Source organism: Mirounga leonina, unplaced genomic scaffold, assembly GCF_011800145.1.
Source record: "Mirounga leonina isolate KUSES-001 unplaced genomic scaffold, KU_Mleo_1.0 Mir_128, whole genome shotgun sequence".
Lineage (NCBI taxonomy): Eukaryota > Metazoa > Chordata > Mammalia > Carnivora > Phocidae > Mirounga > Mirounga leonina.
In genome coordinates this window covers 3,979,296-3,992,400 of record NW_023270320.1, presented here as the reverse complement: position 1 = coordinate 3,992,400, position 13,105 = coordinate 3,979,296, and the positions used below count along the sequence as shown (strand labels likewise).

The following is a 13,105-nucleotide window of genomic DNA, read 5'->3' as shown; positions in this document are numbered from 1 at the left end:
GCTATGGCTCAAATAGAAAATCAAACCGAAAAATAATACTACATATCCATACCAAATTTGTAGTATATTGTAAAAGCAAAATCCAGAGGTAAGTTTGCAGGTTAAAATATTTTTATTGGGAAATACAAAAGGCAAAAAAATAAAAAGTAAGTGTTCAACTTAAGATGTTAGCAAAAAATACAGATAAAAAACCTCAAAGTAGAAAGGGAAACTATAAAGAGGAGAGCAGAAATAGATGAAATAGAAACCAGATACAGTAGAGAGCCCAAAGCTGGGTCTCTGAAAACAAACAAACATCAGCTAGCGTGACTAAGAAAATAAGAGAAAAGTCACAAATTAAGAATTTAGGATTGTAAAGGAAGGTGTCATTATGGAAACAGCAGAAATTTAAAAGAAAAGTAAGAATAAACATTGAATAATATAAGTCAATAATTTTGAACAGAGACAAAATATACAAATTCATAGGAAAAAAAAATCTAATCAAAACTGACTTAAGAAGAAATAATGATTCCATAAAGACTATATATATTTAATTCTGAGTTAAAAGTTTTTCCACTAAGAAAATATCATATCTAAACAATATAATCAAATGCTACCTTCAAGGAACATATTTTAACCCTATAGCAATTCTTCCAGAGGAAAGGAGGGGACACTCTCAATCTCATTTTATGAGATTTTTATAGTCAGAAGACAAACCAGACAAAGACAGTCTTAAGGAAAGAAAATTGGAGGCCTATTTTGTTCATGAACATATGTGTAAATGTCCTAAGCAAAACATTAGCAAACCAGATCCAGCAATGTTTAAAACAAATAATGCATCACAACCAAGTTGGGTTTACCCCAGAAAAGTAAAGTTGAATCGTATTAGAAAATATATCCATAAAATTCCTTACATTAGTAGATTAAAAGAGTAAAACAATATATTTCAATTGAAGCCAAAAAATTATTCAATTAAACGCTACATATATTCAAGATTTAAAAAAAAAAAAAATCAAGAAGCCTGGAATAGGAAAAAAAAAAAAAAGAAAAGAAACCACCTTAACCTAATAAAGCTTTAAATAAAAAAGGAATAGCAAAAGCCATATTTCATTTTAAACTGTTTGAAATAGTCCCTTTAAAAACAGGAGAGAAAGCAAGAATGTCTTGCAAAACTATGCAGCCAGAGGGTCAACCAGCTTAAAACCCAGTCTCCACCTCCGTTGGGGTGGAGTTCCAGTGCAGGGGTCTCTAGGTGATGTGGGCTGTCATGGACTTACCCACTCACTCCTGGGTACGCACAACCCTTCCTCTAATCCTCTCCTCAACTCTCCTCCTACCAGTTGATCCTACCTAATTCCCTGGTCTCAGTTCTCAGGTAGTGATCTTCTAGGGAGGACTGCTCAGCCTCGCCAGAAACGGTTTTTTCCTCCTTGAGCGCCAGCCTTCCAGAACTGCTCTGAGGGCCCCCAACCGTGTGCTCTCTCACGCTGAGCTCTGTGCCTCTGCCCTTCTGTCCCCTTCACTCAGAGAACCTCCTTTCTTCCCTGAGTTCCCCAACACGAATCTGCAGAATCCTTCTGAAAGGAGACTGGGAAGAAGAGTCTCTGGGGTGATGTGTAAATTGGCGTGGAGGTCATTCCCAAAGGTGTGTCCAAGTATCTTTTGACCATTAAGTGAAATCTCATATATGTAATAGATATATAGTCTCCCAAGATGACTGAAAAATAGTATTTATTTGACTGTTTATTTTCTGGCAGATTTATTTTTAATTTTTTCTAAAGATTTATTTATTTTAGTGGGGGAAGGGAAGAGAGAGCGCAGGAGGGGAAGGGCAGAAGGGGAGAATCTCAAGCAAACTTCCTGCTAAGGGGCAGCCCACTATGGGGCTTGATCTCATGACTCTTGAGATCATGACCTGAGCTGAAATCAAGAGTTGGAGGCTTAAGGGACCGAGCCACACAGGCAGATTTATTTTTAAAAACAATTCACCATTTCCACAAAGCTATTTCCACATAGAAGACATTTCTCTTGCTTCTTAATGCTCACAGTACTTTGTCTATTTTATCTATGCCTTACTGACAACCCTGATCACTTTTTACCTTTTACTATAAATTTTTTGTTTATAAGTCTTATGTCTCTGATTAAGCACTAAGTTCAATCTTCCTTTATACATTTCAAATAACCTTACCAAACATGCCAACATTCAAATAATGTTGGAATAAAAACTAATAAAACAACAGATAACATATATTGGATACTTAATATGTTCTGTGTGCTGTGATAAGCACCTTACCTCTATTACACACAAGCACACCATTTTAGGTAGATACTATTAGCATTCCCCATTATACTGATGAGGAGAAAGACACTCAGAAAGGTTAAAAACCGACGTTGTCCAAGGTGACACGACTGTAATGACCAAAATCAGTATTTCAGCTGAAACTATCATACAGCCGGTAAGCTTAACTCCTGTGCTATTATGTCTCTCTATCAATAGCCATATAAGGGGCAGCAGTCTATATGGCAAAGCCCCCAGTCTTGAAATCAAGAACTTCAATAAAAACAAAACAAGACAAAACAAAGCAAAACACAAACCCCAAAACTGAACCCTTAACCTAGTTCTGCACATAACCACTGAGGCATATTTGGGAAGTCACTTACCTCTCAGCCCTAGTCTCCCAAACTTTAAAATGAGGAATATTATAGGCCAGCTTGAAAGTTTCTTTCACCCTATGATTCTACATGCTATCAAACTTGTTTATCCATATTTCTCTAATACAAACACACTCTTACACAGATTCCATGCTATGCTTCATGCATGCTCTAGTTAATCTTACCTCTATTCCTTTTCACTGTGTCTTCCCACTTTGAAACACCCTGTCACTTTCTCCTGGCTCCCCTATTTCCAGTCTCCTTTAAAATGTCATCTTAGCTCTATTTTTTTCCATGAAGGCCACACCAACCTATATAAGCCATCATTTGCCCTAAAGGATGTGGCACTTTCTATTTCGTATTGTTCTCTAGTTGTTCACTGCCTGCTGTGCTGGCATCTAAAATGTAAGCTCAAGTTCACAAACTATGACTTTGCTCTTCGTTTTGTTTTGCTTTATGTTCTACAGTATGAGCCACAATCATGGACATAGTATAAGAGCTCATTCACATTTGATTGTTTAATTTAGGAAGAAATCTGCTGCTTCATTAAGGGGAAATTCAGTGGGAAATTTCAAAGAGTTTACAGAATCCAGCTAGAAGCTTTGATACTGCATTCGTCAAGGTCAAGATATACCAGGAGTCCGAGTGAGGGTGAATTGTATTGAAGTCATGGCCTAGAGAGTAGATCTCAGTCAATGTCTTCTGTTGGCAAAGCAGATGATATAAAACTGAATGAGATCAATACTTATCAAAATCAGCATTCCTGAAAAGAACATTGGCTTTTCCTAAATAAAACACACGCGCACACACACAGAACTTATAAACAAAGTCTACTGTAAAAGGAAAACTAGAGGAAAATTAAAGTAAATTAAATTATTAAAATCATAGTAAAAGTAGTGATAGGCACAAATTTCCTTTGCAAACATAGTTTCTGGAGAGAAAAGATTGACAGCCTGGGCGGTCGGAAAGAGCTGGTTCTTGGGTCATTTCCTCTGTAGTCATGTCTGAATGGATACTGGCCCATAATTCATAATCACCTCTCAAAGGACAATCATTTCCACCTCATCTTCTCCTTAACTTATTCTGGGCAGATAGCTCACTTTCTGCTTCACAAAGAAAATTGAAACCCAGAAAAGGAACTCTCTCCATTACATGGCTCTGTTTCCCCTCCTGCTTCCTCAGAGATTTCACTCTCTCAATTATCCTCGAATTATTCTCAATCGCTCAGCTATATTTACCTATCCCACCCTGCTCTCTCCCCTAGCAGCATTGAAGTAGTTTCAAAATCTCTCCTTTCTTAGTGGAGACAAGTCGCTCCAGCCTGTATCCTCTTTCTCCTGTTCCACCTCTTAGCTTCATTGCCAAATTGAATAAACATTTTAAATAAAATTTGCTCTCTTTCTCTACCACCTATTATCTAGCTAGCCAGTTACAATCTGATTGACAACATCAACACTCCCCTGAAACAGTAAATAGTGCTCCCAAGGTCATTAAGAACTTCTGTGGTCAAATCCCCTGGGTGTGGGAAGCGGCTTTGGGTTCAGGTAGTCTAGCCTGTGAATTCCAACTCCTGCTAGGCTATTTGACCTTCTGTGGCTGCTTCATTTCCACCCGTGTAAAATGAATACATGAAATGCTTCATCAGAAGACTGTCATGATGATTCAGTGAGGGAATGTGTATAATGAATTCAGCTCAGGTCTGAATATGCTGCCATTTACTGAAGGCTTACTATTGCTGATGTTTCTGTGGCTTTGATCCCATTGGTGCTTTCCTCCTTCTTGACCTTCTATTTTCCCTTAGCTTCTGATGCAGTGAGTTGTTCTTGCAGTGTTAATCACATACTTCCCTGATGAGTTTTGGAAAATTTGAGAAATATAATGGGAATCAAATTAGAGTCAATACATAAGCTTTATTGCAGGAAAACTATTGGAGACTACCAAGGACTAACAGGAGACTTGCACTACTTTCCCCAAGATTCCAAAGTTTGGAGTCACATGAAATCACGGCTCCTTCTGTTTTAGCCCATTGTAGTTTACAACTGCAGAACCCCCACTTCCTGCCTCCGCCTTACCACAGGCAGCTTGCTGCCTGGCAAAGGCAGGATGGAGAGAAGATACTTGGCTTGTGGTCGTGTCAATCCTGGAGAGGAAAGAAAGTCCAGAAAGGCTTGATGAACCATGTTTACTCACTGTTGCCAATCTCACCAGCAGAGCAATGAGTAAGGGTGTAGAAGTTCCTGTCTTGTAGGAAAAAGTAGGAAGGCCAGAAGAGGAAGAAAGTGGTGCATATAGCCATATTCATCTGATTTTACTCCTCCTTGGTGAGCCACTCCTTTACAACTTCTCTTCCTCTTTCCTTCCTTAACTGCCAATCTTCTTTAGGAATTCACTCAAGCCCTCTCCTCATTTCTGTGTATATGCATTCTCAATGTTTACTCTCACACAGCCCCGTGGTTTAATTATCATGAATGTTCTGGGGACTCCAAAGGCTGCATTCCTATTGCTGCGTTACAAATCATCACAAATTTATTTATTCATTAAAGCAACACAGGGCGCCTGGGTGGCTCAGTTGGTTAAGCGACTGCCTTCGGCTCAGGTCATGATCCTGGAGTCCTGGGATCGAGTCCCGCATCGGGCTCCCTGCTCGGCGGGGAGTCTGCTTCTCCCTCTGACCCTCCTCCCTCTCATGCTCTCTGTATCTCATTCTCTCTGTCTCAAATAAATAAATAAAATCTTAAAAAAAAAAAAAAAGCAACACAAATTAATTAATTAATTAATTTGAGAAAGAGAGAGCGCCTGTGAGTGTGCGTGCCAGGGGAAGGGGCAGAGGGAAAGGGAGAGAGAGAATTTTAAGCAGACTCCACACCCAGCCCACAGCCTGACATGTGGCTCGATCTCACAACCCTGAGATCATGACCTGAGCAAAATCAAGAGTTGGCCGCTTAACCAACTGAGCCATCCAGGTGTCCCAAGCAACACAAATTTATCACAGTTTCTGTGGCTCAGGATTCTGGGCATGGCTTAGCTGGGTCCTGTTGATGCAAAATGACACACACACACCCCTTTTAGAAATTAAAAAAAAAAAAAACGGGGGGAAGAGAATTTTATTTGAGACCAAGTGAGGACAGCTGTTGCCTAGGATACATAATCTTCACAAAGAAGAGAGTTCTCCAGAGAAGGAATGTTTAATACAGGGTTATATATTATATATGATTTTTTGTTACATCCAGAGTTGCAAATCATTGTGACAAAGGACATTTCAGAAAATCACAAGCTTTAACTTATACTTGAATATGTGCAAGGTTACAGCGTTCAGAGGTATGGGAACAGGACTTGGAGAGATTTTTACTGTTATCTTTAATTTGAAATGTCTCTTTTAGGTTATTTGCTAATGAAGCAGATGTACGATGTGTGCTCGGGGCAGCAATAGAGCCCATGCCTTCAAGTTTGGTGAAGCCATTCTGACCTTGGTAAAAGTTATAGTTTCCTAGGAGCCCAAGAATAGGGCCCACAAACATTAAAAGTTGAAAATTTCCTTTATTGGTCATTGTCACAGATTCTCACCAGGCTAGCGTCAAGCTGGTGGCTGGGACTGTGGTCCCATCTGAGGCTTAGTATCCTTTTCTAGGTGTGCATGGTTGTTGGTGGCCAAGTTCGTTTTCCTGCAGCTGTGGTTGAGGTGCCTGTTTTCCTGCTAGCAGTTAACCCAGGACCACTGTCATCTCCTAGAGGCCATCCTCAGGTCCTTGCTATGTGGCCTTCTCCATAGGTTTTCTCACCAAATAGCAGGTTACTTTTTCAAGGCCAGCAGGAGACTCTCTCTGTTCAGCAAGTACCCAGCTCCTCTAGGACCCAATCTAATCTTTTGATTAACTCAGAGTTAATTAATTAGTAATCTAGTCATGGAATTAAAATACCAGTGTACTCACAAGTCCCACTCACACTTAAGGAGAGTTAGAGTTTCTTCTGTACTCTATTGTACAGTGAAGTCTGCAGACCTCACCATACCTGTCAGTCATACTCGGCCCTTCCATGAAAAGTAACTTTGATCATGAGTGATTCACATTCATGGCACCTGAATGGAAGGACACAGCCCTGCTATTCTAACCAACAGTGATTAGACCAGGAATTTGTGCATATTCTGAAGTCAAGCCTATATGAATGAGGAACCAGCTACCACTGGAGAGGGTGGGTAGCGATAAAAAGGCATTTCATATGGAATGATGGTAAACTGACTTTGTCAAAATTACATTTTCAGTAATATAATAATTCCTTCCTAACCAAGGAAATTATCTTTCTGAAAATTATCATACTTAGGAAAATCAGTGATACCGTAATTAATGCAGAGTAAGAGGGAAAATAATTTTAAATTGCCTTAAATATTCATATTAAAATGATGGTAAATAAAAATTTCAAAGACTTCTATCTTCATTAAAAAAAAATTGGATGATATAACATTAAACTTTTTCTCCTCTCAGCCATGAAGAAAAGAATGAAATCTTGCCATTTGCAACAACATGGATAGACCTACAGGGTATTATGCTAAGTGAAATAAGTCAGACAGATACTGTATGATTTTACTTATATGTGGAATCTAAAAAACAAAACAAATGAACAAGCAAAACAAAGAAGAAACAGATTCACAGATAGAACAGTCTGGTGTTTGTCAGAGGGGAGAGGTGGGGAGGACCGATGAAATAAGCGAAGGGGATTAAAAGTTGCAAACTCTCAGTTATAATACAAATAAGATGGGGATGAAAAGTACAACTCAGAATATAGTTAATAATATGTAGCAATTTTTTTATCGTGACAGCTAGATTTATGATAGTATCACTTCCTAATGTATATAAATATTGTATACCTGAAACTGACATCATATTGTATGTTAACTATACTTCAATTAAAAAAACAATAGATTTTGTAAACCTCTTTTTTTTTTTTCTTTTTCCCTGATTCACCTTGTTTAGTTGTTTAAGAAACATTGCTTCTTATGTATGACCTGCCCAGGCAGATTTCCCCACAAGTTTTACCCTGGGTGGGAGGGGGGTTCTTCCTTTTTAAGCTTTCAAACTAGCCTTTCTTGGTTGAAATCCAATGCAGTCGACCTCTATGCTCTTGTTTTGTTTTTACAATTCAGGGAAAAATAACAGCCTGTCCTTTGCAGAAAATATTTCGATAGGGTCTGATCTTCGAGTTACAGCCTAAGTCTGGTCTCCAGTTGAGGTGCAGGTAGAGCATAAATGGGGCTTGCCTCTCTGCACTATCTGCAGCTTCATTTAGCAGACTATACAATCTCCATGTTGTCCATCCATTGACACTTACATTTTGGATAAGATTGTGATGCTTCTGGAGTTTCCAAATACACCTATTGATCCTAGAGCTGCCTCTAAATAAAGAATGGGGCAAAACAAAGTTAGGAGCAATGGTTGCAAGTCAGAAGCAATCAGTGGGCATCTGCTTAAATTTTACTGAGCTATTTCATTCTGGTGCCATATTCAAAGCCTTCTATGGTTTTCTTTTGTTTTTCCATAGCTTGCAAACAGAATGCCAATTTTGGAATGAACCAATCCTCAGGCTATATAACAATATATGCAGTTTATGTTAGAGGCATGCTTCAATTTGCCTCACAGATTGTGTTTCAAAGAACTATTTGCATCAGAATTTCCCTAATTGAAATATATTTTAAATGTAATAGGTATGGAATACTCTATAAGCAGTTAAGAGTATCTGAGTACTGAGAAAATAATTCTGGAACAGGAATTATGAGGCCTGTATTCTATTATCCATTCTGACACTACCCAGCTATAATTGTAGCTCTGGACAAATCATAACCTATAAAACATTTATTTAATTAAGTATAAAATGAGAAGTTTTGATAACTAGACTCTATCCAGGTTTATAAATTCTATAACAAAGCATTTGATACATACCTATTTCATGATTTTTTGTTGGAGAATGTTAGAATGTATTAAAACCAAGGCTAAAGTATATCTTCATTCATATATTCTGGAATTGGGACCTCACCTAATTTTTTTTCCAATGAGCAGAAATATTACCAAAGCTATGCTTCCTACCCTGGAGAGCTGCTTTATTATGAAACTCTATCTAGAAAATAATACCTTTGCCTCCACTAAAAATTTTGACAGAAACAAATCTTTTGACTGTAAGGAAACCAAAGGCTGCAACAATTGAGTCAGATCCCAGGGAGAAGATTCTCACTAGCAGGCAGCCGGACAGAGGCCTCCTGACATTCACCACACTGAAGTCAATATGCAATTACAAAACAAAACAACAGGATGTGGGCAGTTTGGTTTAAAATTGGATTCTTGGGGTGCCTGGGTGGCTCAGTTGGTTAAACAGCCAACTCTTGATTTCAGCTCAGGTCATGATCTCAGGGTGGTGAGATTGAACCCTAAGTCCAGCTCCAAGCCCAGCTTAAGATTCTCTCTCTCTCTCCCTCTCCGTGTGCCCCTCCCCCTCCCTCTCTAAAAAACAAACAAACAAATAAATAAAAGTGGATTCTAATCCCAAATCCAACTTCTCATGGAGGAACAGAGTCCTAAAGGCAGCATTCTGCTAGGTGAGCTGGGCCGTGTGGCTGTCCAAATCCTACTCGGTGGGAAAGAACAGATCTCAGAGGGCTTGTGATTTCTTAGAATTGCCCATTATCTTGACATTAAATTTATGACAACAAGATTCTTCTTATGGTAGGTTAAACATCATATGTCATATACAATATTGCAATCCAAATCCATATACAATATGAAATCCATGCATATATCTGGCCGGCGCTATATATGTCTGCACCTAGGATAAGTGCTTTGGATATAGCTATCACTGCAAAACTGCAAGCTACTGGCCTCACCCAGGAACAACCAAAATACAGTGCCTAACATCTAATACAACATTGATACAGAGGAACAGTTAATGACTCTTGAAAAAATGGATGAATTAGTCTAATTTCATGTGACCCAGGAAAATTCCTTAAGCTCTCTTTGCTTTCATTACTTCATCTGATAAGATGGGGATAATAATAATGCATATATTTAGAGTTATGGGGGGATTAAATGAATTAATAAAGAGAAAGTGTTCAATAAGTGTTAGCCTTTATAATTAGTTGGGACATAAGATGTGCACATACATAAAACAAATAGAACTCTCAAGTGAAATAATAAATTACCCAATACAGCAAGTAGAAAATAAGGGAAATACATTGAAATGGGTTTACCTGGGGTGAAATAGATAAAGCATAAAGACAGAATGGAGTAAGAGAAGCATCAGTAGGGGCTGGAGTCTATACTTGGATGGGGCCTGGAAGGATGAACGGGTAGTGGCCAGAAAGATGAAGTATAACAAAATGATAAGTTGTGAATGTCACCTCAGTATCAGTTTATAATACACATGAATATTTAGGAATTCCAACCAACTTTGAAGGTGCTGTAGAAATCTACACACAGAATATCCTAATGAATATAATCCTGTGTAACTTAAATTATTAAAAAGACTCTTTCCTCATGCTATTGTATGTGTACCCACCCAAGCGCACATGCCTCATTTTTAGAATGCATAGCACGTAACAGGTCCAAGGCACATCTTTCCCCACATTTCAGGGCCAAGGAAAAAATATTATCTAATAATTGTGAAAATTTGTTTTTAATAAGACTAGATTGCATCCTAAAATCCATTCGGATGTTCTCAAATATTACCAAGTATGCTAAAATATAACTAAGGTTAAGACAAACTGTACTGTTGTATTTGCATCCTGCCACAGGTTTGGAGGTAATCGCATCCCCAGCAAATGGACCAGCTGAAGGTATCAGCAGTGGTACCGGAAATGGAAGAGGAGCTACGTGACAAGGTGCTCATTATACTCTTAAGGGTCACCACGAAGAAGAAAAGGGGCTGAAGTATTAACGTAAGAGAGAGTAAGGCTCTACTGGTGTCCCCAAGTATCATGATAATGTATTACATTTATATTTATTTGATGCCTATCATTTGCTTACTATATCAGATGAGTAAGATCCAGAACAAAGTAGAAATAAACACATGTCCAGACTAGTTGTCTAATCCATATTATGTGATTAAGTGGATGGCATCTTTGTAGAGTATGAAAGGAGTTCACAAAGAGTACTCAGGGCCCATGTCTCTACTGGAAGGCAGATGAATGAAGGATTTATTAGTGTAACAACTAGGACCACTGAGGCAATTGGAAAATCCTGCTGTTTTCTGAGAGGAAGCCAGGAGACGACTGGGCTATGACGAGCCCATGTTAACAATCAGCTTCTTGCATCATTCACACGATGGTACAGTCAGAGAGATGTGCAGGGACCATTTGACCATGGCCCATTTTCTAATGCCTCCTTCTCAGGGCCATTTGTGTGCCCAAAGACACACACACACACACACACACACAACACACACACACTCTCTCACACACAAACATCCATGCCAAAGTCATCTCTCACTCTGGTCCCTGGAGAAATATGCAAGTGTTCCTCCACTCCCTCCACTGACAAGAGATAGAAGAGTTCCCAATCCATTACAAAAGGAGGGGACTGGCATGAAGCTCAGCAAGGATTTGTCCGTGTCTTTCCAGCATTGCCTACTGGCTCTCTCAGCATCAGAACAGGGACAATCCTCCAGGCTGGAATGAAAATATGCCACAAACAACCCAATAGTGTAGCTTATATATTTCATGCTCCCCGAGCAATTTTTATTTTCAAATGATAAATCCAAGCAAATACTTATTGAACATCTAATCTATCCCAGTGCTAAATTTGCACCAAGCAATACAGAAATAAACAAAGGTGCATCCAGCCTGGAGGGGAATATGCCCCCTGGCGAGGTAGTGAGTGCCTCACCTGAGGGGTCCCTGGTGCCTCGAGAACATTTGCTAGGGGCCTGCTGCAGTCTAGGGGTGAAGCAGGGCCTCCCTGTGGAAGGGATTCTTCAGCTACAGGATGAAAGGAGCTTAGCTGAGAGACAGGCAGAGGGCAGGAATAATGGTGCTCCAAGCAGAGGGAACCAAGAGGATGAGAGCAAAGGTGAAGGGTTGGGGAGATGCCCCAGTCAAAAATTCTAGTTCAAGAAAGGATTCTGTTTGATTATAAATCTGCTTCCTGTGAGTCTGGTAATCATGAACAGGTTCTCCAGCTCAATTATCCCTGAGCAGCTGACAACCAAGAGTCAGATGGGGGTCCTGGTTGACTGTTTGAAAGACCCTGTGAGTGCGCAAATGGGCTGGCATTTCCATCTTTCCTTACATCTTCATTTGGAAGAGGTGCTGGTTGATCATGTGTACATAAATTCAATCATATTTTAAGGAGGACATGGCAGGAATTTTGCAATAAATCCTTTTTCGTACAACGACTTTATGAAGAGTAGGATGAAGATTTGTGCAATATGTTGCACTCAGTGCAGGCAGCGCCCCTCCTGTTTTACTGAGCCTCTTCTACAGCCTGCTCTGTGATTCATTCTCCTCTCCCCAGTGAACTTGCTTGTTCTCAGTCATTGCTGATGGCAAATCTCCCTCAAAGGCAGAAACATCTAACAAGAAAGAGACAAGAAAAGGGAACCCTAAAACGTGAGGGTAAAAATACCGAAATATTTTCTCATCTGTGTTAATGAGCTATTCACAGAAACTCCTTTCCAAGGGCTTCTCACTGGCCAAGAGTGAACACCACTCTGGTACTAAGGGAGTTGGACTCCAAGAAAAATCAGGGCACCTCTCTTGGGAGGTGAAGCAGGAAATACCAGGTAGAGAAAAGTCCCGTCCTCTTAAGAGCAACCCTAACATTAAGAAAAGTGTCTCAATGGCATTTCTGTTTTAAGAAAGCATTCAGAGCTTACTTGCAAACTGTTCTCAGCAAATACTACTTAGAATTCAAGGTTCTTCAAATTCATCCCCATCTGGATCTTGAACCTCTCTATATTTGACAGATACTGTTAGTAGTTAACTCAATACTCATTTTCCCCTTCCACCTTAGGATAACTATGACAGATATCTTCTATCTGCCCCTCTAGATCCTTTCTCCTCCTTTCTCCATCCTGATATCAGCCTCAGGATACTGACCTATATGGCCAACACCAAAAGGTTTGTCCTCTGGCTTCTGTTTGGTTTGGCCAATAGGGAGCTTTGGCAGATGTCGGAGGAAGGGTGGAAAATAAGTACAGGTTATCAGTCCCTTCTCTTTTTCTGAGTTTGCCCTGGGCTGGTTATATCCTTTAATGAAGTTAATGCTACTTTCAAAGTGACATTCTCTACTTACTCCAGCCCTTCCTGGTTCTTCTGTCCCTCTGTCTTCATCCCTTTATACCTAAGGATGATCTGGCCCTAGTCCCAGGTTACTGTGTCAAGCCTTCAGGATGCCCTAGACCCAGCCATAGTATTGTGTGCAATCCGGTTATAGTCTTAATATTTTCACTTGGATGTGCCATCTTTTTCCTGTTGGATGCTGACTGATACAGTTATATT

The 13,105-nt window shown here is 39.6% G+C and overlaps 1 long non-coding RNA gene across 1 annotated transcript in view; it reads left to right on the top strand.

The window, feature by feature from the left end:
* LOC118009833 overlaps positions 1-10,971 on the top strand; it is a 31,579-nt gene extending 20,608 nt beyond the window's left edge. Inside the window, exon 3 of the long non-coding RNA XR_004679040.1 lies at positions 10,403-10,971. This is a non-coding gene — a long non-coding RNA (uncharacterized LOC118009833). The remainder of the gene's footprint in view (positions 1-10,402) is intronic.
* Positions 10,972-13,105: the final 2,134 nt, after the last annotated feature.